At 43.8% G+C, this 23,844-nt stretch overlaps 1 long non-coding RNA gene across 1 annotated transcript; it reads right to left on the bottom strand.

Annotated features, from left to right (window-relative positions):
• Positions 1 to 21,272: 21,272 nt before the first annotated feature.
• On the bottom strand, positions 21,273 to 23,397 carry LOC308573949. The gene is made up of 2 exons (XR_014002271.1): positions 22,373 to 23,397; positions 21,273 to 21,634 (listed from the first exon to the last, which is right to left on the bottom strand). It is a non-coding gene; the product is annotated as an uncharacterized lncRNA (long non-coding RNA).
• Between the last annotated feature and the right edge of the window lie 447 nt (positions 23,398 to 23,844).

Raw genomic sequence — 23,844 nt, 5'->3', positions numbered from 1 at the left:
TTTAATATTCTGTTGGGAGCCGCCCAGAGCAGCTGGGGTAACCCCGCCAGATGGGCAGGCTATAAATAAATAAATTATTATTATTATTATTATTATTATTATTATTATTATTATTATTATTATTATTATTTCTTCTGTGCTGGGTGCAGGCACAGGGCTGGCCTGGAGAACTTCAGTGGCCCTTGAGACTCTCGCCAGACTACATCTCCTCCTGGCTTTGCTTCTAACCCTCCTTGAATGTTTTCGCCTGAATGGAATGTGGCCTTGAACTCTGATTGTGACTCTTGCTGGCTTGTGTGGAGAATAGATGGAGTGTTGCGTGGATGTACATAGGAGTTTGCAGCATATTTCATTAGGATGTGCACTGAGGAGATTTCATTTGTTTGTTTGTTTTAAAGGCAAGCATTTAATGGATGCATAAACAGAAAGGACATTATTCTCTTTCATCCAACAAAGGAACGAACACTTTATTTCAGATATATACATTTCACTGATTTTGCCATCATTTTGCCAAAACTTGACTTCCTTCCCCCTTTTTCTGGCTTGTGTGGAGAATAGATGGAGCAGCTGGGAAAACCCAGTCAGATGGGCGGGGTAGTATTATTATTATTGAATTATTGAACTAGATGACCCTTGGGGTCCCTTCCAACTCTACAGTTCTATGATTCAATTCTATCTGGCTGGACACAGTGAGAACAAGATGCTAAACTAGATGGGCCATTGGCCTAATCCAGCAGGCCCTTATGTTCCTGCCTCTCTAGACTTACGGTTGGTGCGGTCAGTATTTGACCTCTAGCATCCATTAGCTCCCTTGCTGGAGGAGACTCTTGAGAGTCCCATGGACTGCAAGAAGATCAAACCTCTCCATTCTTAAGGAAATCAGCCCTGAGTGCTCACTGGAAGGACAGATCCTGAAGCTGCGGCTCCAATACTTTGGCCACCTCATGAGAAGAGAAGACTCCCTGGAAAAGACCCTGATGCTGGGAAAGATGGAGGGCACAAGGAGAAGGGGACGACAGAGGACGAGATGGTTGGACAGTGTTCTCGAAGCTACCAGCATGAGTTTGACCAAGGCAGTGGATGACAGGAGTGCCTGGCGTGCTCTGGTCCATGGGGTCATGAAGAGTCGGACACGACTAAACGACTAAACAACAACAATCCCTTAGCTCCCTACATCTGACCCTTTGGATTCATGAATGGCTCGTTCAGCTCATTGTTTGCACAGCTTGACCTCACCAGGCCGCAATGCAGGTACAACTTCATAACTGTGTTACGGGGTAGAAATGCCTCGGCTAAAGGGTTTTTTTAAATGAAGTGAGTGTCAAAACTGGAATCTGAGCTTACCTTTTTCTGTTGAAAAGAAGCAAAGTTCTCCATAGGCTATAACAACTTGCAGTCAGCACATGTCTCTCCCGAGAGAGTGAGATGGAAAAAAGATTTGCAGATCTTTAAGCAAGGCACTCCTGTCATCCACTGCCTTGGTCAAACATGCTGGTAGCTTCGAGAACTAGCCTTTTTCTCAGACCCCTGCTTTCCTTCTCGGACTTTTCCTGCATTTGCAAAGGCAGGAGAATTCAGGCATTTGAATCTGGTACCAAATGCGATGGCTTCAGGAGCAGCTCCTTACAGTGGTGCCTCACAAGACGAAAAGAATCCGTTCTGTGATTCTCTTCGTCTAGCAGTTTTTTCGTCTTGTGAAGCAAGCCCATTGACGGATTAGCGGATTAGCGCTATTAGCGCTATTAGCGGCTTTTAGCGGCTTATCGGATCAGCTGATAAGCGGCTTAGCGGCTTAGAAAAAGGGGGGGAAAGGGGGAAAAACCCGCAGGAACTCGCAAGACATTTTCGTCTTGCGAAGCAAGCCCATAGGAGATTCGTTTTGCGAAGCACCTCCAAAACGGAAAACTCTTTCGTCTAGCGAGTTTTCCGTCTTGCGAGGCATTCGTCTTGCGGGGCACCACTGTATTTATTTTTCTCACTCTGGAAGATTGAGGATGATTTCATGTTTTCTCCTGATGGGGAGAGACTACCAGCATCACATAACTCTGGTAAACAAAAGCTTGCATTTGTTCCTGATCTTTTTCATTAGCATGATTTCAAACTCTTGGATTAGTGGAACGAGAAAGGCTCTTGGAATGTAGCTTACAGTCCCAGTTCATTATGCATAAATAAATAGTTTAATTCTGTGAAATGTACTGCTAGGAGGAAGGGTGGTGGAAACTTTTTTTTTTTTGCCAGGCAGGAGCCAGAGGCAAAAGTTGAAGGAGCAATGCAAGTGAATTTTACCTTTGTACAGCAGGCATTGGCATTATTATTTCCTAATTTTGTATACCACTCTTCATTTGAAGATCCCAGAGCAGTTCACAACAGAAAAAAACAAAATGAGAATCCAAAATACATAATAAAACCAAAACAAACTAAAAAAAACCCTCCCACAAACACAAAGTCAAGTTCAGTTAAGTTTCCCTTCCTTCATGGAAAGAACAAATCCCAGCAAAGGAAAAATGGATACAAAAAATGTATGGCATGTGCAGAAATGGCAAAACTTACCAGAAGAATAAGAAATCAAGATAACAAAGGTGTGTTTTTTTAAAGAATGGAAATGGTTTATTGAATATTTACAAATAAATTGCAAACAGATTAAAAACACTGGCAGGATTATTGTAATAACCTGCACTTACATAAGAGTATATATTTTTTGAAAATATAAATAAATGAGTAGGTTAAGTTAATTTGGATATGCAGAAGATATTAAAAATAAATTTAAGGAACCGCAGAAAGAGGGGGAAGGAAGTCAAGTTTTAAAATGTCAAAATGATGGCAAAATCAGTGAAATGTATATATCTTAAATAAATAAATAAAGTGTTCGTTCCTTCAGTTTGTTGGATGAATGAGAATAATGTCCTTTCTGTTTATGCATCCATTAAATACTTGCCTTTAAAACAAACAAACAAATGAAATCTCCTCAGTGCACATCCTAATGAAATATGCTGCAAACTCCTATGTACATCCACACAACACTCCATCTATTCAAGGCCACATTCCATTCAGGCGAAAACATTCAAGGCGGGTTAGAAGCAAAGCCAGGAGGAGATGTAGTCTGGCGAGAGTCTCAAGGGCCACTGAAGTGCTCCAGGCCAGCCCTGTGCCTGCACCCAGCGCAGAAGAAATAATAATAATAATAATAATAATAATAATAATAATAATAATAATAATAATAATTTATTTATACCCTGCCCATCTGGCTGGGTTTCCCCAGCTGCTCTGAGCGGCTCCCAACAGAATATTAAAAACACAATAAAACATCAAACATCCCTAAACAGGGTTGCCTTCAGATGTCTCCTAAAAGTCAGATAGTTGTTTTTTTTACTGGACATCTGATGGGAGGGGGTTCCACAGGGCGGGCGCCACTACTGAAAAGGCCCTCTGCCTGGTTCCTTGTAACCTCACTTCTCGCAGGGAGGAAACCGCCAGGAGGCCCTCGGCGCTGGACGTCAATGTCCGGACTGAGTGATGGGGTGGAGACACTCCTTCAGGTATACTGGGCGGAGGCTGTTTAGGGCTTTAAAGGTCAGCACCAACACCTTGAATTGTGCTCGGAAACGTACTGGGAGCCAATGTAGGTCTTTCGGGACCGGTGTTATATGGTCTCGGCAGCCACTCCCAGTCACTAGTCTAGCTGCTAAATTCTGAAGAAAGCAGGAGATCTCCTTTCTCACAGTTCTGCTGATCTCATATCTAGATTACTCAACAGCTTCCTTTCAGCTAGAGTCAAGTGTGGCTCATAAGTTTTGGGCTCCCTCCTGTCCCCAACCTCAGCTCACCCCCTGCAGTTCAGCATGAGTGTCATCCTTAGTAGGTATTTATTTGCCAAGTTTCTAGTCATCAGCAGGGTCAATCACAGGGTAGGGGCTGGGTGGGCAGAACGAGGAGAGGAATGAGAACCCAGCAGCAGATAAAATCATTCTTAATCACTGCCGCAAACTGAGTAAGCATGAGTATGAACGAAAAAAACCACATCTCTCATTCTGACTTATGTAATTGCCATGCACAGACTTCTGCTCCCTGTTCCTGGGAGAAATGATCGCGTCAGCCTTCCCGAGATACAGACAGACAGACAGACAGACAGATACCCCCAGGGAAGCTCGCAAGCCAGGCAGGCGGGAGATCATCATTCCCCTCCAGCATCTGGTAACAAGAAGCAGGACTTTACTTCGCCGCGGCAAGAAGATCGCCAGATCTTTGTCTCCACTGATAGCTGATTAGGCAGCTTGGCAATAAGAGTTGAACCCACCAATTAAGTCCTAATCAGGTTGTTTTGAGTTTATAACTTTAATCCTGCTCTGGGCCTCTGACAACCTCTGCACAGCCCTGTATCATAGCTGTCAACATTTTCCCTTTTTTAAGGGAAATTCCCTATTTCCGAATAGGATTCCTCGCAAGAAAAGGGAAAAGTTGACAGCTATGTCCTGTATGGGGGGGGGGGGGTTGAGTGAGGTTTAAAGCAGGGGGGTGAGTTGCCAGGGATTCGAACCCTGGGCTCCCAGGCCCTACCTAGTCCAACACTAGATCGATAGATTGATACATAGGAAAGCATCAAACAGAAAGATTGTTCTGGATCCTGGTAGGGTTGTGTTAATCACTGAAATCATATATTTCTAACCATGACTAACAAATAAGATACAGCGTTACCTCGGGTTAAGAACTTAATTCGTTCTAGAGGGCCGTTCTTAACCTGAAACTGTTCTTAACCTGAAGCACCACTTTAGCTAATGGGGCCTCCTGCTGCTACCACACGATTTCTGTTCTCATCCTGAAGCAAAGTTCTTAACCCGAGGTACTATTTCTGGGTTAGCAGAGTCTGTACCCTGAAGCATATGTAACCTGAAGCGTATGTAACCCGAGGTACCACTGCATTGTTAATTCTTATCACAAAGTATTTCAGATTTCACCTTCATGTGTGTGTGTATGTATACTATCTAAAACTGATGTGCAACTGGGGCAAATTGAGATCAGAAAAATGACAAATCACAACGGACAGATTCATTCCTACCACATTGAAGTCAAGGAGGGTAAATTCTGAGTAGAAATATGAAAGAGTGGGCTGCAAAACCAGCAGGTCAATGTTTTTCATGGGGGAATAAACATGCATTTTAAAGGCAGTTTTTGTTATCCTTAACCTCAACAATGCTCTACATGCCCTTTGACCTGTTCAAAGTGTGCGGGTGAGTCCTTGAGAGGCTTGAAGTGTCAACTCACCCCTATCAATTTGACAGTTTATTAATCTGAGTGCTTCTTCAGTTAACAAGGAGTGTGTGCCCTCTGCTGGCTTATCCCTGCACTTTTATTTTTATTTTTTTAAAAAACCTCGACCAAATGACAAATGGCAAAATACTTACACAGTTACTTATCAATTTGATGAAATTATGTTAAATATATCTACCCCCACCATTCCACTGAAGTGTTTGCAGTTGCTTATTAGCATTTTAATGTTCTTTTCTCCCAACAGATACACTTTTTCATGCCATGTGGCCCAATACACTTTTTTTTTGCAAGGCAACTTCCCTGATATACAGTGGTACCTCGGGTTACGGGACGCGGGTAGCGCTGTGAGTTAAATCACAGAGCCTAGGACTTGCAGATCAGAAGGTTGGCGGTTCAAATCCCCACAACGGGGTGAGCTCCCGTTGCTCGGTCCCTGCTCCTGCCAACCTAGCAGTTCGAAAGCACGTCAAAGTGCAAGTAGATAAATAGGTACCGCTCCAGCGGGAAGGTAAACGGCGTTTCCGTGCGCTGCTCTGGTTCGCCAGAAGTGGCTTAGTCATGCTAGCCACATGACCCGGAAGCTGTACGCCGGCTCCCTCGGCCAATAAAGCGAGATGAGCGCCATAACCCCAGAGTCGGCCACGACTGGACCTAATGGTCAGGGGTCCCTTTACCTTTTTACCTCGGGTTGCAAACACCTCAGGTTACAAACACTTCGGGTTAGAGACTCTGCTAACCTGGAAGTAGTACCTCGGGTTAAGAACTTTACCTCAGGATGAGAACAAAAATCGAGTGGCGGCAGCGGGAGGCCCCATTAGCTAAAGTGGTACCTCAGGTTAAGAAGAGTTTCAGGTTAAGAACGGACCTCCAGAACGAATTAAGTTCGTAACAAGAGATACCACTGTAATGCATTTCCGCATGCTATTTTCATGAATACCTGTATTGTTATGCATCCTTTTCCATAGTATATGAGTTTGTGTACTCAGGCTGGAGAACTGCATTGCAAAATTTGGTATGTGAATTTCAAAGTGCGGCTTGTTTCGATCAGCGCGTTGTTTCGGAAAGTGAAAATTAGGTAGGCTCGCCTTTAAATGCGAACTGAACCAAATCTCTTCCCGCCCATCTCGACCAACACTACATCTTGTGCAAGAGAGTTCCATAGTTTAACTATGTACTCTGAGCAGCTAGGAGGATGAGCAACAAAAGCAAGAGATTCCAGGGGTCGGCAATAAGCCTTTATAGGGCACAGGCTTCTGCAGCCGCTCAACAATTCTGCCATCGAAGCACAAGTGTATTTGAGTATTTCAAGTGTATGTGAATTGTTAGCATCAGCAATATATAAGAATATAATTATATAGGAATATAATGCACCCCCTTCCACCATATAACTGCCTTTAAAAGAAAATTGGGGCTCCATCCTATTTCACAGACGTACAATTTTCAGAATGTTTGAACAGTCAATCTCTCTTCCTTGGCAATTCTGGGAATGGGATCTCTGCGAATAGAGGTCTCCTAACAACTCTCAGCAAGGGTCGCGGGTGGCGCTGTGGGTTAACTCACAGAGCCTAGGGCTTGCCGATCAGAAGGTCGGCGGTTCGAATCCCCACAACAGGGTGAGCTCCCATTGCTCGGTCCCTGCTCCTGCCCACCTAGCAGTTCGAAAGCATGTCAAAGTGCAAGTAGATAAATAGGTACCGCTCCGGCGGGAAGGTAAACGGCGTTTCCGTGCACTGCTCTGATTTGCCAGAAGCGGCTTAGTCATGCTGGCCACATGACCCGGAAGCTGTACACCAGCTCCCTCGGCCAATAAAGCGAGATGAGCACCGCAACCCCAGAGTCGGCCACAACTGGACCTAATGGTCAGGGGTCTCTTTACCTTTAACAACTCTCAGCACCCTTAACAAACTACAGTTCCCAGCATTCCTTGGGGGAAGCCACGGCTGTTTAAAGTGGTATGATACTGCTTTAAATGTACAGTGCAGATGGAGCCCATGACGGCTTTAAATGTATTGTGTGGGTGTAGCCATAAATGGAAAGACAGGGTAACTCTTTTTTTTTGCCTCTGCCAATGAAGGCTACCATACTGCTTCAAATGTATGGTGCAGATGGGGTCCAAAATGTACTAAAATGAATATTTTGCATTTAGAAATACAGACTCAAGTGCTTACCCTATGATAAAATACATGGCTAAATACAAATTCCCATGCATGCTTCTTTTAAATCACAGCAAACGCAGGATGGGGCAGACTTGTGAATGAAGAAATGCAAAATTGGCAGAGGCTGCAAATAAGACCGATCTATTTATCCCTGCTCATAAGTGCTACTGGAGAGTTCAAGTAGTAAGTGCAGCTAAAGGTAGGATGAGAGCTTGAGTTCAGTGAATATCCCCTTAATTGGGGGGGGGGGGATAGGCTGGGAAAAGCTAAAGTGGTGCCCAAATGGAATTCCTGGCTGCGTTTTCCAGTGGGTGTCAGTAGCTGAACACAGCCAAGAAACCGCAGCTCAACATACGGCTGCCACTGAAGATTTAAACTACAGCTTGCTGTAAAGGGCAGCTCAGGGCATTTGCCAAGAGAAAAGCCAAATTTAGGATTAAAAGCTGACTTTTCACAGGATCCACTGAGATAGGGTGACACATGTAGCATTGCTCAAATTTCTTGCCGCTCAGATCAGGAGTATTTGGAGACCGGGGACAAAATCCAGAATAATTCTTTGTATTTGACAGAGATTATTAGCAGCAAGAGGCAGGCTCCAAAAGCTGTGGGGATTACTGACCCCAAATGCCTTACAATCAAGTTTCAATGAGTTTGCAAAACATCCATTTGCTCTTCCATATTCTGCTCCTCATAACGTTTTGATTGTTTTGCTCCAAAAGGAGCGTCCCTAGGCCATTTAAGCTCAACAGGTTATCTCGTGCACTGGATACCTTTTTTTTTTTTAAGTAGCTGCTATAGATAAATATTTACACAATATACTGCATGGAATGGGAATACTATCTCCTGACACCATCTTTCTTCTTCCCATGTGTTGCAGCTCAAACAACTTCAGAGATTCGCAGTGCAATGCTAGCAGAATTCATGAAAGAGCCCAGGAGAATAAAATAGTTCCCTAGGCCATTTAGCTCAAAGGCTATATAGATAAAAATATATTTTAAAATCTAGTGCATAAGAGAGGACCACAATCTCTCACCACCATCTTTCTCTTTTCCTCCTGCTGCATCTGAGAACGACTTCAAATGTTTGTGATGCAGTGTCAGGATCAAGTCCCTTGCTAGGCAGAGGTCACCAACTGTTTAAGATCCGTTAGCATTCATTCATTCGTTCATAAATAAATGCAGCTGTTTATTACAGCTTCCTGGTCAACAAAGCTCAAAATAGAAAAGCAACAGTATCACCACCTCAGTAAACCCAATTAATAATTATAAACAGTGACACGCTAGGAACTAACCATCATAGCAGGGGTGGCCAACTCTCAAGAGACTGCGATCTACTTTCAGAATGAAAAACTGGCAGTGATCTAGCCCTGTTTTTGCGGGGTTCAGCTCAAAACCTTGTGGGGATCTACCAGACCTGTTGGACATCCCTGATCTTAGCATGTCTAAGAGAGGGCTATTTATTTATCATTCCATTCTATTAATAATTGCTTCTAAAAATATCTCAGAGCAAAAATGATTGTGCCAGTTTCATTTATCTTGTCGAATGCCACCCTGATCTCAGTGGTGTGAGATTCCTGGGTCCGTGTTTTCTTTAGGGAATGAGACACAGGAGAGACTGTGGTGTCTTTATTACATATGGTTTATTTACAAATATATACAACCTGAGCCTATGCTGGATCCAGAGATTAGAAGCCTGGCACCCAGTTTAATACCCCAAGCCTTGATTAAATTCTAACACTTGCTGGGTCCAAGGATTAGGGAGGTCTGGCACCCACAAACTCAATAACAAGACAAATACAGACTGGGATAAAACGGTCGCACCCATTTGCTACACAGATTCTCTGAAATTAATGAGCATGACTAACTTAGGTCCATCCCTTGTAATGGGTCCACTCTGAGTAGAACCAGCACCAATCCCCCAATCCCTACTTTAAAAAGTCTTGTTGGGAAAGAAATATATTCAAGAGACGCTGAAAAGAAATATGGTCTAATATCATAGTGGAAGGGAGTTCCAAAGGGCTAAAAAGCCCTCGTACGGCTCCCTACATTTTAAAAGGGTATGGGATGTCAATCAGGTCAACCAAAGGCCTGGTTTAAAAGGAACATTTTGGCCTGGCACCTAAAGGTGTACAGTGGTACCTCGGGTTAAGTACTTAATTCGTTCCGGAGGTCTGGTCTTAACCTGAAACTGTTCTTAACCTGAAGCACCACTTTAGCTAATGGGGCCTCCTGCTGCCGCCGCACCGCCAGAGCACAATTTCGGTTCTCATCCTGAAGCAAAGTTCTTAACCCGAGGTACTATTTCTGGGTTAGTGGTGTCTGTAACCTGAAGCGTATGTAACCTGAAGTGTATGTAACCCGAGGTACCACTGTATAATGAAGGCGCCAGGCGAACTTCCCTGGGGAGAGCATTCCATAGATGGGGAGCCACTGCAGAGAAGGCCCCGTTCTCATGTTGCCACCCTCTGGACCTCTTGAAGAAGGGCCTCAGAAGAAGGGCACACGAGGAAGGGCCTCAGAAGATGATCTCAGGGTCCAGGGAGGTTCTTATGTAAAGACTGTCATCCTGAGCCATTCTGCCCACAAGCAGCCCGAGTGCCACAGTCCTCTCCCCACGTGATTCCCAGCAGATATTACTCAAGATGCATACAGTACCCCTGGATCCATTCAGGAGCCCCGTTCGCATCCTGAGCAGAATGCAACCAACATCTGCTCGTGCTCGGGTCGTGATTTGCTGCTTCTGCGCATGTGCGTGACGTCATTTTGAGCGTCTGCGCATGCGTGAGCGGCGAAACCCGGAAGCAATGCATTCCGTTACTTCTGGGTCGCCGTGGAGTGCAACCTGAAAACGCTCAACCTGAAACAACTTCAACCCGAGCTTTGACTGCACTGCCTCCAATGGTGGAGACAGAAAATAGCCTTCAGGGTTATAGCCTGGTAGCTGGTACAACTAACAGTGAAGGATATTTTACCAGCTTTCCTCTGATCCAAACAGCCTGGTCGGCCTTGCGGCTGTGGCAGATGCTGGCCGGCTGGCAGGCCACAAACTCCAATTAGCTGTCACATTTCATACAGAGACAAGGTTAGTCTCTTACGCTAACAGCTGCCATGCTTAATCGATTGCCCAGTTCACAGCTTCCAGACATCACGCGTGTTCCTTATTGGGTTTTTAAAAAATGTTTTAAAAATATATTGAGTGCATTTGTTCCGTGCTTTTCAGCAAAAAATAAAAATAAAAATTTCCCAGAGTGGATTATGTACAATCAATTAAAACAAGACAGTCCCAGTCCGTAGGCTTAAAATTTAAACAAAACATGATGCTCAAGGGAAATGGGGCAGGGAGGTAAGGGGGTGGAGGGCGAGAAAAGAAAACTGAGGTACCAAATCTTAAACAGTAGTTCTGATAATGAGCAGAAGACACAGAAACAGTTCAGGTGTAGGAGTTGGTTTTTTGGGCAGAGCTGGTGGAATGAGCCCTGTTCCTCATCTTTCCCTCTGAGTCAGCCTGATGGAACGGCTGCTGAAATAATATATGTGCAAGTTGGGCATGATTTTTTTGTCCTCTTTTTCTCTTTCTCCCTTGACACTTTGGTGTGGATAATGGTTCCGTACATTTTACAGTGGTACCTCGGGTTACATACGCTTCAGGTTACATACGCTTCAGGTTACAGACTCCGCTAACCCAGAAATAGTACCTCAAGTTAAGAACTTTACCTCAGGATTAGAACAGAAATCATGCTCCGGCGGTGCGGCAGCAGCAGAAGGCCCCATTAGCTAAAGTGGTACTTCAGGTTAAGAACAGTTTCAGGTTAAGAACGAACCTCCGGAACGAATTAAGTACTTAACCCGAGGTACCACTGTATTTTAACTGGTTGATTCCTTGATTGTATTTATATCCCACCTTTTGTCCAAAGGACTCAAGGTGGCTCCTCATTTTATCCTCACAATAACGCTGAGAGGTATCTGAGGCTGAGAGCTGCAGGGCTGACTCAGGATTAGGGTTAGACTAGATGACTCTTGAGGTCCCTTTCAATTCTACAATTCTGTGATTCTATGATCTAGCTGGCAAATGGGGGAAAAACGAAGCTGGACTAGATTCAACTTTGATCCTCTCCAAAAGAGTGCCTCCTGTTCACAAATAATCTACGTTTACCCACATTTGCCAGGTAACCCCAACATATGCACAGCAGACATATGCTCTTATCATCCTAATCTAACTGTGATAAGAAGCCAAGCCTTGCATTCTGGTCTGGTTAATAGACGTTTATGGGGCTTACAAGTTAAACATCCCAGCTTCTCATCACAGGTGCACCTGTGATGTGGTCACAGGAAGAAAGAAGCAACCTGACATCCTTTCACTAGTCGATTCAGGCTCAACTAAGAGTGTTTGTGATTTAAAGCAGGGCAACTGCAGCTCATTGTACAGGGGAACTGCTTTGCTAGAAAGAAAAAAGAAAAACGTAGGTGGGAGAACAGGAAGGAGATCTGATGCACAGTTAAACCGGAAAAAAGATAATGCTTTCTTTGCAGATGAACTTTCGAGTCCTGGCTGTTTCTTCCTTACGGTTGTAAACACATGCAGGGACGCAAACTGGAAGTCAGAGGTAGACTTGCCAGTATTAAAGACAGTGAAAGAAACCCTCCTTTTATGTATCTTTCTGACCCCTCCTTTCCTTGCAGACTTTTTACAATATAAAACAAAGCAAACCACTGCAGTCATGTGCAAAGGTAAAGGTAAAGCACCCCAAAGGGTGCTCATCAATGGTTCCTCTTCATCCTGGAGAAGAGTGACTAGTGGGGTGCCACAGGGTTCTGTCTTAGGCCCGGTCTTATTCAACATCTTTATCAATGACTTGGATGATGGACTCAAGGGCATCCTGATCAAATTTGCAGATGATACCAAACTGGGAGGGGTGGCTAACACCCCAGAGGACAGGATCACACTTCAAAATGACCTTGACAGATTAGAGAACTGGGCCAAAACAAACAAGATGAACTTTAACAGGGAGAAATGTAAAGTATTGCACTTGGGCAAAAAAAATGAGAGGCACAAATACAAGATGGGTGACACCTGGCTTGAGAGCAGTGCATGTGAAAAGGATCTAGGAGTCTTGGTTGACCACAAACTTGACATGAGCCAACAGTGTGACGCGGCAGCTAAAAAAGCCAATGCAATTCTGGGCTGCATCAATAGGAGTATAGCATCTAGCTCAAGGGAAGTAATAGTATTCTGCTCTGGTCAGACCTCACCTGGAGTACTGTGTCCAGTTCTGGGCACCACAGTTCAAGAAGGACACTGACAAACAGGAACGTGTCCAGAGGAGGGCAACCAAAATGGTCAAAGGCCTGGAAACGATGCCTTATGAGGAACGGCTAAGGGAGCTGGGCATGTTTAGCCTGGAGAAGAGGAGGTTAAGGGGTGATATGATAGCCATGTTCAAATATATAAAAGGATGTCATATAGAGGAGGGAGAAAGGTTGTTTTCTGCTGCTCCAGAGAAGCGGACACGGAGCAATGGATCCAAACTAAAAGAAAGAAGATTCCACCTAAACATTAGGAAGAACTTCCTGACAGTAAGAGCTGTTCGACAGTGGAATTTGCTGCCAAGGAGTGTGGTGGAGTCTCCTACTTTGGAGGTCTTTAAGCAGAGGCTTGACAACCATATGTCAGGAGTGCTCTGATGTCAGGAGTGCTCTGATGGTGTTTCCTGCTTGGCAGGGGGTTGGACTCGATGGCCCTTGTGGTCTATTCCAACTCTATGATTCTATGATTCTATGTAAAGGGACCCCTGACAATTAAGTCCAGTCGCGAACGACTCTGGGGTTGCGGCACTCATCTCGCTTTACAGGCAGAGGGAGCTGGCGTTTGTCCGCTTCCGCAGACAGTTTTTCTGGGTCATGTGGCCAGCAAGACTAATCCGCTTCTGGTGAAACCAGAGCAGTGCATGGAAACACCATTTACCTTCCCGCCAGAGCGGTACCTATTTATCTACTTACACTGGTGTGCTTTCGAACTGCTAGGTAGGCAGGAGCTGGGACAGAGCAACAGGAGCTCACCCCGTCACGGGGATTCGAACCGCCGACCTTTCGATCGGCAAGCCCAAGAGACTCAGTGGTTTAGACCACTGCACCACCCACGTCCCTAGTCATGTGCAAACTGACTGGCTATAATTCAAGACGGGGAAGGTCATGTGCACTTTATAAAACCATGCCCCATTGTTTCCTTCAGTAAGTGGGGGGGGGGAACCTCAGGCCTAGGTGGGGTTGTCAGAGCTCCAGGACTGGCCTGACGTTCCAGGTTTACCTGCTACCCTCCAAGTGGCAGAAGCAGGGCTTCAATCTCTGGGTGGTGAGTGCCTTATTATTTTTTAAAGAAAATAAGCCCATGTGTGCAGCTTGCAAGTTTCAGCCTAGCAAGAACAAGCTTCAGATTATCGCAGCCTGCCTTCTTCTGCTCCCTTCTCTCCTCTCCCAATTAACCTCCGTCTCCAGGGCTCATTGATGGAAGGGAGTACAGAGGAAAAAATCACCAGGGGCTGCCTCTAGGTCTCAGGTTTGGCCCCCAAAATCTCCTGGTCTGGGATGCACCTGATCTGGCAACCCCAGTGGTTTACAACAATATAAAATAAAATATAAAAAGAGTTAAACCCAGGAATCAAAAATATTCAAAAGATTAATTAAAATCAAGTGGCAGAAATAAATAAAACACATGTGATGTCTATATATCTGGACAGGCTTGCCTTGACATAAATGTATTTAGCAGGTGGCAAAAATGTTCCAGTGAAGGTACCTGTCAATTGGCAGGGAGTTCCAAAGTGTAAGTGCTGCCACACTAAATGATTAATTTCTGAAAGCGTTCTTTAGAGGATTTTTAAAGCTCAGGGACCAGAGGATGTGAAGGACTGTCTATGTCCACACATACCTCCTTGGAGGTTAAGAGCCACTTTGGAAGAATGGATTATTAAGATATGGGATATTGTTTGCACAGTAAGGTAGACAGTCTTTCTTGGTGAAATGCTCTGCTTTCATTGCTGATTGGGGTTACATGGTACAAGATAATGCTGAGCCGTATGAATTATTGGGGATTCATGCTCCATTATACAGTCATACCCTGCAGTGGCGTAGCGTGGGTTGTCAGCACCCGGGGCAAGGCAAGTAATTTGCGCCCCCTAACCCGTGGATTTGCGCCCCCTAACCCTAACCCCCAGATGTTGCGCCCGGTGCGGGCGGCCCCCTCTGTACCCCCCACGCTACGCCACTGATACCCTGGGTTAAATATGCTTCAGGTTGAGCATTTTCAGGTACTGGGAGCCAGTGTAGGTCTTTCAAGACCGGTGTTATATGGTCTCGGTGGCAGCTCCCAGTCACCAGTCTGGCTGCCGCATTCTGGATTAGTTGTAGTTTCCAGGTCACTTTCAAAGATATTCCCACGAAGAGCGCATTGCAGTAGTCCAAGCGAGAGATAACTAGAGCATGCACCACTCTGGCAAGACAGTAAGTGGGCAGGTAAGGTCTCAGCCTGCATACCAGATGGAGCTGGTTGACAGCTGACCTGGACAGAGAATTGACCTGTGCCTCCATGGACAGCTGTGAGTCCAAAATGACTCCCAGGCTGCACACCTGGTCCTTCAGGGGCACAGTTACCCCATTCAGGACCAGGGAGTCCTCCACACCCGCCTGCCTTCTGTCCCCCCAAAACAGTACTTCTGTCTTGTCAGGATTCAACCTCAATCTGTTAGCCGCCATCCATATATATTATCTCCTTGACTTGGGGGTTGCATAACTCCAAACCCTCCAACATTTCTCTGATGAAAATAGGGACATCCTAAGGAAAAGCAGAACATTCCTGGATCAGATCAAATCAGGATGGCTTCTGTAAATCCGGAAGTGTCCCTGGAAAATTGGGACACTTGGAGGCTCTCCAGAGAGTTGTGGCCTCCACAGTTAACTCTGGAAACCCATTCTCAGTCTCCTGGCTGTGTCGTATGATACATAAGAATTTTTGGAAAACAGACAAACTGACTGAGAAAAGGAACCCATCATTTGTCTGCTTCCAGGCCTTGATTTTCAAAAGCAAAAATTTCATCAGAAAGCAATAGAGAGTACTATAAAGTACTCTCAGACCTTTCGGAGTGATGTTTGAAAATATCAGGCCTTGCACGGTCGCCCCTGTGCATCTCTTTGCATGCAAAAAACTAAACTTAAATCAAAACAAAACAAGGTTAATTGGTATCAGCTGGTTTGGCGGAGGCAGCTGGAGCTGCAGGTTTTATGGACAAAGCCAAGAGACTCGCCGCCTGCAATTTGCAGATTGGAGGAAAGATGATGTCATCTTAATGTGAACAAGGTTAAAATCCCCAAAGACGCATTACTGTGACAATAGGATGAGATCATGCCATATATATTTCTGGTCCAGGGAAAGGGCAGGGCAGGGCAGGGCGAGGGAAGAGGAAGGACTAAAATCCGAAATCCAGGGCTAAGGAACACTAAAGGAAAGCTTCAAAAGGCTGCCCTTAATTTAAACACAATGTGTTTGAAAGAGCTAGGGATGCAATTGGTCATCTTTGTTTTAATGGGGATTCCAAGGGACTTTCGCTCTGCCTGCCTGCCTCTCTCTGTCTGTCTCTGAGATCATTAGCAAATACTGAGCCAACAACAACAATTTGGCTAAAAAGAGGAGTAAAAACCAAAAAGGAGAGGAAATAAATGACAAAAACGTCATAGAGGAGGATGTTTTGGGATCCAGAGTGGATTGCGACAAAAAAAAAAAACCCCAACCAAGCCACAAAAAGGAATTTAAAAGCAAATAAAGAACGAACTGCTGACTAAGTGGTTTGTGTGTTTTTTTAAAAAATTCCTGTACTTTCTGTAAGTAAAGTAGCCCATGTGCCTTTGATGGAGGACAATCCTCTGTTTGAAGCACTGTCTGGTTCAAGCTTAATTTTAAAATAAAGAAACATAAGAAGGGGGAGCAAGAGGTTGCTTGAAGTTGCCCATCTACAGGTAGCAGCATCTGGGCAGCAAACTGAGCAGATGAGAAGACTTAGCACAGTCTTCCCCATTATAATGAGATGTATTTAAATTGGAGCCAGTCTGTCCAAAATCGCATCTGCACAGACATGTAAATCAGTGTCATCCTGTTTTGGGGATAGGCATTTTGTTGTTTTGCGGGGTTAGCTGAGACTGCAAAAGAGGCTTTCAGTAAAAGAAAGGCTGTCCCTGTGATTTTATTTTTTTATAATGATATTTATTGAGAAAAGAATTTTTAAAATTACAAAGAAAAAAAGACAAAATTACAGAAAAAAAAGACAAAAACCGAAAACCCCCGGAAACCCCCCCATCATTTTCAAATTCTCCACTTTCATTGCCTTCTTTCCATGACCTCCTCCTCCTCCCATCTCTTGTATCTTGATTAATAATTGTCACAGCAAATCCTTTCCATAATTCATAATATTCTGTCATTACATTACCTTACTCTATTTTCATCTTATCTTATAAAAAACCTTAAAACTTAAATCTTATTTTTACCAGCTTCTCATAACCATTACCTTTTTACCTAATTCTTTAAACATTTTTACAAGAGCCAGGTAATTTCATTTCAACATTTTTCCAACGTTCATCAATTTTATAAAACATTCCTAATGATAGAAAAAAGAAATAAAAACAATCCAATCTTCTTCCAGCGTCCCCTCCCCTCGGTCCCGGGATTGTCAGTCCTTTTTATCCCATTAGTCTAGCACATTAACCTGGCGTTCTTATATCCGAGGCCTTCAAATCTCTTCCATGTCCCTTCCGCGGCTCTTCTTCATATTTTCCTTTCACTTGTGGGAACTCCAGCTTGGTAGTGTTTTTGACCCTTTTCAACAAATCAGCCCCTTTCTCATAGTCCAGACGTCCCTGTGTTTTTAAAAAAGCTCTTTTGAGCTGAACAGGTACATCTTCACTCAAAGGCTGGTGCCCAAACTTTTTTCAAAGACCAAAGTTGTTGACTTTTCTTTTGGGATTGAAGTTGTTGCACTTTTTTTGAGGGTTTTACCCCTGGAAATAAACTGCCACAGGGGCCGGATTAAACCCAACGGCGGGCCGGATTAGGCCCCCAAAACGGACTTCGGACATGCCTGGCTTAAGCAGACAATGAAATAGATGAAACACTTCTGTTACAGTTCTATCACTGATCTGTGAGTTTGGCTTTTATATGGTTTTTAATTGGGCGCATATTTGTTGCATACATATACAGTGGTACCTCGGATTAAGTACTCAATTCGTTCTGGAGGTCTGTTCTTAATGTGAAGCACCACTTTAGCTAATGGGGCCTCCTGCTGCTGCCATGCCGCTGGAGCACGATTTCTGTTCTCATCCTGAAGCAAAGTTCTTAACCCAAGGTAATATTTCTGGGTTAGCGGCGTCTGTAACCTGAAGCATCTGTAACCCGTGGTACCACTGTATATTAAATTGTGGCATGCAAGTATTTTGTATAACTAAATGATAAAAGAAAGGGAGTTCCATAAGCAGAGCTGACAGATCTAGGAGGTGGTAAGAATTATCCACTTCTCTCCTTTTGCATGTGCAACTTGCAGTGGGATCCCGTACTCAGAAGTTCAACCAATGGAACTTACTCCCTTGGTGAATATAGCAGGTATGAGGAACCTTTGACCCTGCAAAGGCTCCTAAACTACAACTCCCATAATCCTAAGCCATTGGCCATGCTTGCTGGGGTTGATGGGATTTGTAGTTCAACAAACATCTGGAGAGTCAAAGGTTCCCAACTTCAGGGTGTAGGATTTCGGCCCAAACTGCACATTCCTTTTGGAACAGGGCATTCTAAATGAGGTTCTAACATTCCCACCTCTATTCTGAAAAATATTCTGAAATTGTTCTGCAACAGATGAGAATCCCCACCCCGCCCCCAAGGAATGATTAAATATTATTTTGGAAGTGAGAAGGATGACATTCACAGAACCATGTACCATAATTTGGGGAAGGGGGAGCGTTCTAAAACATTTTTATTTTTTTAAAAACAGACTTCAAATAAGTTTAGGGGGAAAGCATTTTTAGATTACAGTAGTGTGCACACTTATGCAATTGAGCAAGGGCATTTGATTAGCAACCCCTGTCTTCTACTTAGCCTCTTTATTCCTATGGAAGCAGTAAGGATGTACTTTGTTTTTCCACCCATAATTTCTCCATTTTGGCTTTATTTCTGTTAAATAAATCATGACACGATGTAGTATGTCATGTGTTGTTCATCTGAGGTTGTGTTTAGCGTATTGGTCCCAATATAAGCTGCCCCCCCCCCCAATTCTGACCGTGAAAAGTTAAAAGTGCAGCTTAGATTTTCAACCTTACAAAAATTGGCTTTTACGATATCGCTGCTGAAACAGACATACAGTAAAACGGAACAGGTGTGAGTGCCTGCAGAATTTTAAAGGGGCGGCTTATATTCAGGTATTGTCTTTTTCTCTCCCCCCCCCTTAAATTTTAAAGGTGCGGCTTATATTCGGTTGCGGCCTATATTCAGGCCAATACGGTACCTACCATATTTTTCCATGTATAAGACTAGAGTTTTTTAATTAAAAAGTTATGCTAAAAATTTGGGCTCGTCTTATACACAGGGCAATCTCTCCCCCCCCCCCATTTTCTCAATTTTTAGTTCAAATAAAGAGGGAGCGTCTTATACACAGGGGGCGTGTTATACACGGAAAAGTACGGTAATTTTAAGGCCTGCTAAGGAACATACGATTGTTATTATGTCTTCATATGTAAAACCACATAATTCAAAGAGGGTGCACTTCCTTGTTCCCATGACTGTATCTCTCTATACATGAGAGAGAGAATGAGATAAAATATACAAAGATACCTATCTCTGGAGTTTAATAAAACATATTTCTACGATTAGATTCTCCACTCCAGCACTTTGCTTCTGTGTCTGCAAAGAGGCTCAACCCTCTTGGAGCCTTGGAAGCGAAATCAGAAGACCTGCATGGTTGCGTGCTTCCTAAAGACTTACAACTGTCGTCCTTTTTCCTGCTGAGGTCAGTCCAGCTTCCTCAGCACAAGAATTGCTTGGAGCATTGAGAGGGAGATTTAAGCGTTATCCTACAGCTGGAAGAAAAAGATTCTCTCGCTTTTCACAAACATCCTTCGTGCAGAAAAGTGAAGTCATTTCAGATTGTTTTAATTTACTTTTAAAAAATTTCTTTTAGCAATGGCATCCCTGCTTGTGGTTCTTCGCTCTTCTGTAAGCAAGCAACACGGCTAAGTTTGAAAGTTCAGAACGAACAGGACAGGATTTTCATTCGGAGCTTAATCTTTTGATGCAAAAATAGGCTGCAATAAATTAAACTTGACTTGGATTAGTAACTGGAAAATTGAGAGCATTTCCCTTTAACAGTTTCTATACACTTCATGCTAACAAATCTAAACCAGCTTGATACTAGTTTAGCAGTCACATAAAGAATCTTGTTGGTTAATGTTAGAAATAGCGGATTTTTTTTTGGAGGGAAGTGGAATCTCTTCTGTAATTTCCTATCTTGAAAAATCAGAAATGATTCTTATAAAATGTGATCATTATGTTGAAAATAGAAGCTCTGTTGTGCTCCATCCCTTATGCTGCACAACTGACCCTGAGCCCTGGTAGCGAAACACCAAATGCTTTCCCTTAGAAACATAAGCAGATAATTTACACAGATTTGAAACCAGTGTCCAGAGATAAATTCTTCCGGTCTAAAATGGTTGTCTATCAGTTTTGTATTGGTGAAATCCTTGATATTTGCAGATATTCAAGTACTTGTAAATCATATTCCTGTAGTATAAGGATGAAATGCAGGCAGCAAAAGTGTATTCTGTGAGCCTTTATGGTCTCCAAGAGACTTGAAAGGATTAACACCTGCTGTTTGTCTGAGCACCTCACTGTCCAGGCTGCATTTCAACATATTTCCTATAAATGTCAATTTTGTGGGAATACATGTTTGGACATCTGAAGGATGGATAAATGTACTGATGGCAATTATATCCTTAGTGTGACTTGATGCTGTTTTCTGTATTATGTATTTCCTTTTTCTCACCTTTCCTGTTAACTTGCAAAAAAGCCAAACTCAAAACCACCGGTCCGCCTAGCTTAGTATTTGCCTACACCAGGGATAGCCAATGTGTTGCCCTCCAGAGGTTGTTGCCCTACAATTCCCATCAGCATTGACAACAGGGATGATGGGATTTGGAGTCCAACTGCTGGAGGACAGCTTTCCAGGGTCTCACTGTTTCCCAGTCCTAACTGGAGATGCCAGACTTTTTTTCATGCAAATGATGGGCTCCGCCACCAAGTTCCTTGCCTTAAAATATTTATATCTTTATTGGAATTATGAGTCTTCTTCTTCTTCTTTACAGACAGTAAACTCAAAGTGACATATGATTTAAAACAAAATAAAATAAAAACCATGTAGGGACGGCAACGCAGACATCAGGCAAAAAGATTGCTCTTAAGGTCTGATGTCCTGGGAGAATGGATTGCATCATGTAATCAAAATTCTCTGTCTTCAAGTAGCTACTACACTTTTCTTCTTGTGCAGAGCTTATTTCTGGAAATAAGCAGAGGCACACATTTGGGCTCATTTCACTCTGGAGAAGAATCTTTTCTTAAGCCAGAATCGTGCCAAAGCTCTCCCGCACTGGGAAATGCCAGCGAGCAATTAGCAAGGGACCGATTAGAGCAAATCCACATGTGAAGGTTATTTCCCGCAATAACACCATTTTCACGTGAAAAACCTGCACATGCAATACTGCTGTTATCAGGCATTCAAAACGCTATCCCCACAGGGTTTGCTAGCCAATTAAAATATTGGACTCAGTCCTTCCCTTCATTAAAAATCCATTTTATTTCCATAAACAGGAGAGGCTGCAGACGGAGCAATTTAGCAAGGAATGGTGAGACAGATGACATCATTTCTTGGCAGAGACATGGAAGGCTGGGGTATCCCCTCTCTCTCTTTCAGTCTTCTAAATACATTTTTTGGGCTATTCCAACCAGGCAAGAAAAAGCATGCTATTGAGAAAGAAAACGGGCAACTGAGGCCATTTAATAAAATGCAAGGGGGAATAATTGGCAGGAGGAGGTAATAATCACAGGGAAATTCCAGTCCGCAGGTGTTTCTCAGAACCTTTGGAGATCTCGAACTATTTCCCAAGCTTTGGGTAGCTGAATCAGTTTCTCCACCTGCCCTGAATTAAAACGGAAGTCTTAACCATATAACACCGGTCTTGAAAGACCTACATTGGCTCCCAGTACGTTTCCGAGCACAATTCAAAGTGTTGGTGCTGACCTTTAAAGCCCTAAATGGCCTCGGTCCAGTATATCTGAAGGAGCGTCTCCACCCCCATCGTTCAGCCCGGACACTGAGGTCCAGCTCTGAGGGCCTTCTGGCGGTTCCCTTGCTGCGAGAAGCCAAGTTACAGGGAACCAGGCAGAGGGCCTTCTCGGTGGTGGCGCCCTCCCTGTGGAACGCCCTCCCACCAGATGTCAAAGAGAGCAACTACCAGACTTTTAGAAGACATCTGAAGGCAGCCCTGTTTAGGGAAGCTTTTCATGTTTGATGTATTACAGTATTTTAATATTTTTTTGGAAGCCGCCCAGAGTGGCTGGGGAAGCCCAGCCAGATGGGCGGGTATTAATAATAATAATAATAATAATAATAATAATAATAATAATAATAATAATTTACTCTTACAACCAAAAAGTGTACAGAGTACAAAAAGGAAGAGTCATCTGTCCTACTGGATCTCAGTACAAGCCGCTGTTCTCAAGTGGTATTAGGCATGTGTGGCATTGTGTGTATTTTCTTTTTACACACACACACTGATGTAAAACACCAGGCGCTGCACAACCCCTGCCCCCAATCAAGACTGGAACCAAAGCATGCACACTCTCATGACACTGCCAAGCTGCATTCCCTTACATACCTGCAGGACATGGCTGGAGCTGTGGTCTAAACCACCGAACCTCTGGGGCTTGCCGATCGGAAGGTCGGCAGTTCGAATCCCCGCGACGGGGTGAGCTCCCGTTGCTTTCTCTCAGCTCCTGCCAGCCTAGCAGTTCGAAAGCACACCAGTGCAAGTAGATAAATAGGTACCACTGCAGCCGGAAGGTAAACGGCGCGTTTCCATGCGCTCTGGTTTCCACCATGGTGTTCTGTTGCGCCAGAAGCAGTTTAGTCCTGCTGGCCACATGACCCGGAAAGCTGTCTGTGGACAAGCACCAGCTCCCTCGGCCTGAAAGTGAGATGAGCGCCACAACCCCATAGTCGCCTTTGACTGGACTTAACCACCCAGGGATCCTTTACCTGCAGCAATGTCTTTTATTTTATTTTCATCCATGGAATATTGATGGGTTTCCAAACAGGATGACTGTTGAGCATGGGAAGAACATGCCTTTACTTACCAGAGCACATACACCCAGGACTTGGATTATAAATATTAACTGAGGCAGGAGGGAGAGAATAATGGCACTGAATGCAGTCCTTTTTTTAAAAAAAAATAACAACACAAGAGAATGATTTAACAGTAGTCTTCATGCTTTCTTTTTAAATGTATTCAGACAGTGGGGTGGGGGGAAGAAAACACTTTTCCTCAACACATTTATAAATAATCTGGAACTAAAAGAGGATCTCAGGCATGGGTGTCCAACAAGCCTTACCCTTGTTTTCCTAAGCATTCCTTTTCTTTCCTGTTGCTTACTAGATAGGGCAGATTAATTTATTTAAGTCATCTCTCTCCTGAATCTACTGCTGCCCATCAATTTCACTGCGGGATCCCTAGTTCCCCGCATATTATAAGAGAGGGAGAAAAACGTCCATCAACTTAATTTGTATCTACAGTGGTACCTCGGGTTACATACGCTTCAGGTTACATATGCTTCAGGTTACAGACTCCGCTAACCCAGAAACAGTACCTTGGGTTAAGAACTTTGCTTCAGGATGAGAACAGAAATCGTGCTCCAGCAGGGCAGCAGCAGCAGGAGACCCCATTAGCTAAAGTGGTGCTTCAGGTTAAGAACAGTTTCAGGTTAAGAATGGATCTCTGGAACAAATTAAGTACTTAACTCGAGGTACCACTGTATACCTGTAGATTTCAGGGCAGTTCACAATGTAAGATGTCCTATGGAAGCTTCCTAAAGCACAGTATTAATTGTCCTGACCCTTTTATCTGAGCACTAATAATTTTGCTCAATTTAGCCTCAACAATTTTAAATCACAAGTGTATCAAACCTGCAGGAAAAAATTTGCTGCAAGTACCTAAATTTTTCAATGACAGCACAAGGTGTTAATTGAGAGAGTAATAATGACTCATTTATGTAAAGCAACTGTTTTCAAGAAAGGTTGGGGGTTTTCTGGAATCCTGACATGCCTGAAAAGCTATTGAAAAGCTTTTTCATT

Source organism: Podarcis bocagei, assembly GCF_964188305.1.
Source record: "Podarcis bocagei genome assembly, chromosome: 14".
Lineage (NCBI taxonomy): Eukaryota > Metazoa > Chordata > Lepidosauria > Squamata > Lacertidae > Podarcis > Podarcis bocagei.
The sequence above is the reverse complement of the archived record's forward strand: the minus strand, read 5'-3'. Positions and strand labels throughout refer to the sequence as shown.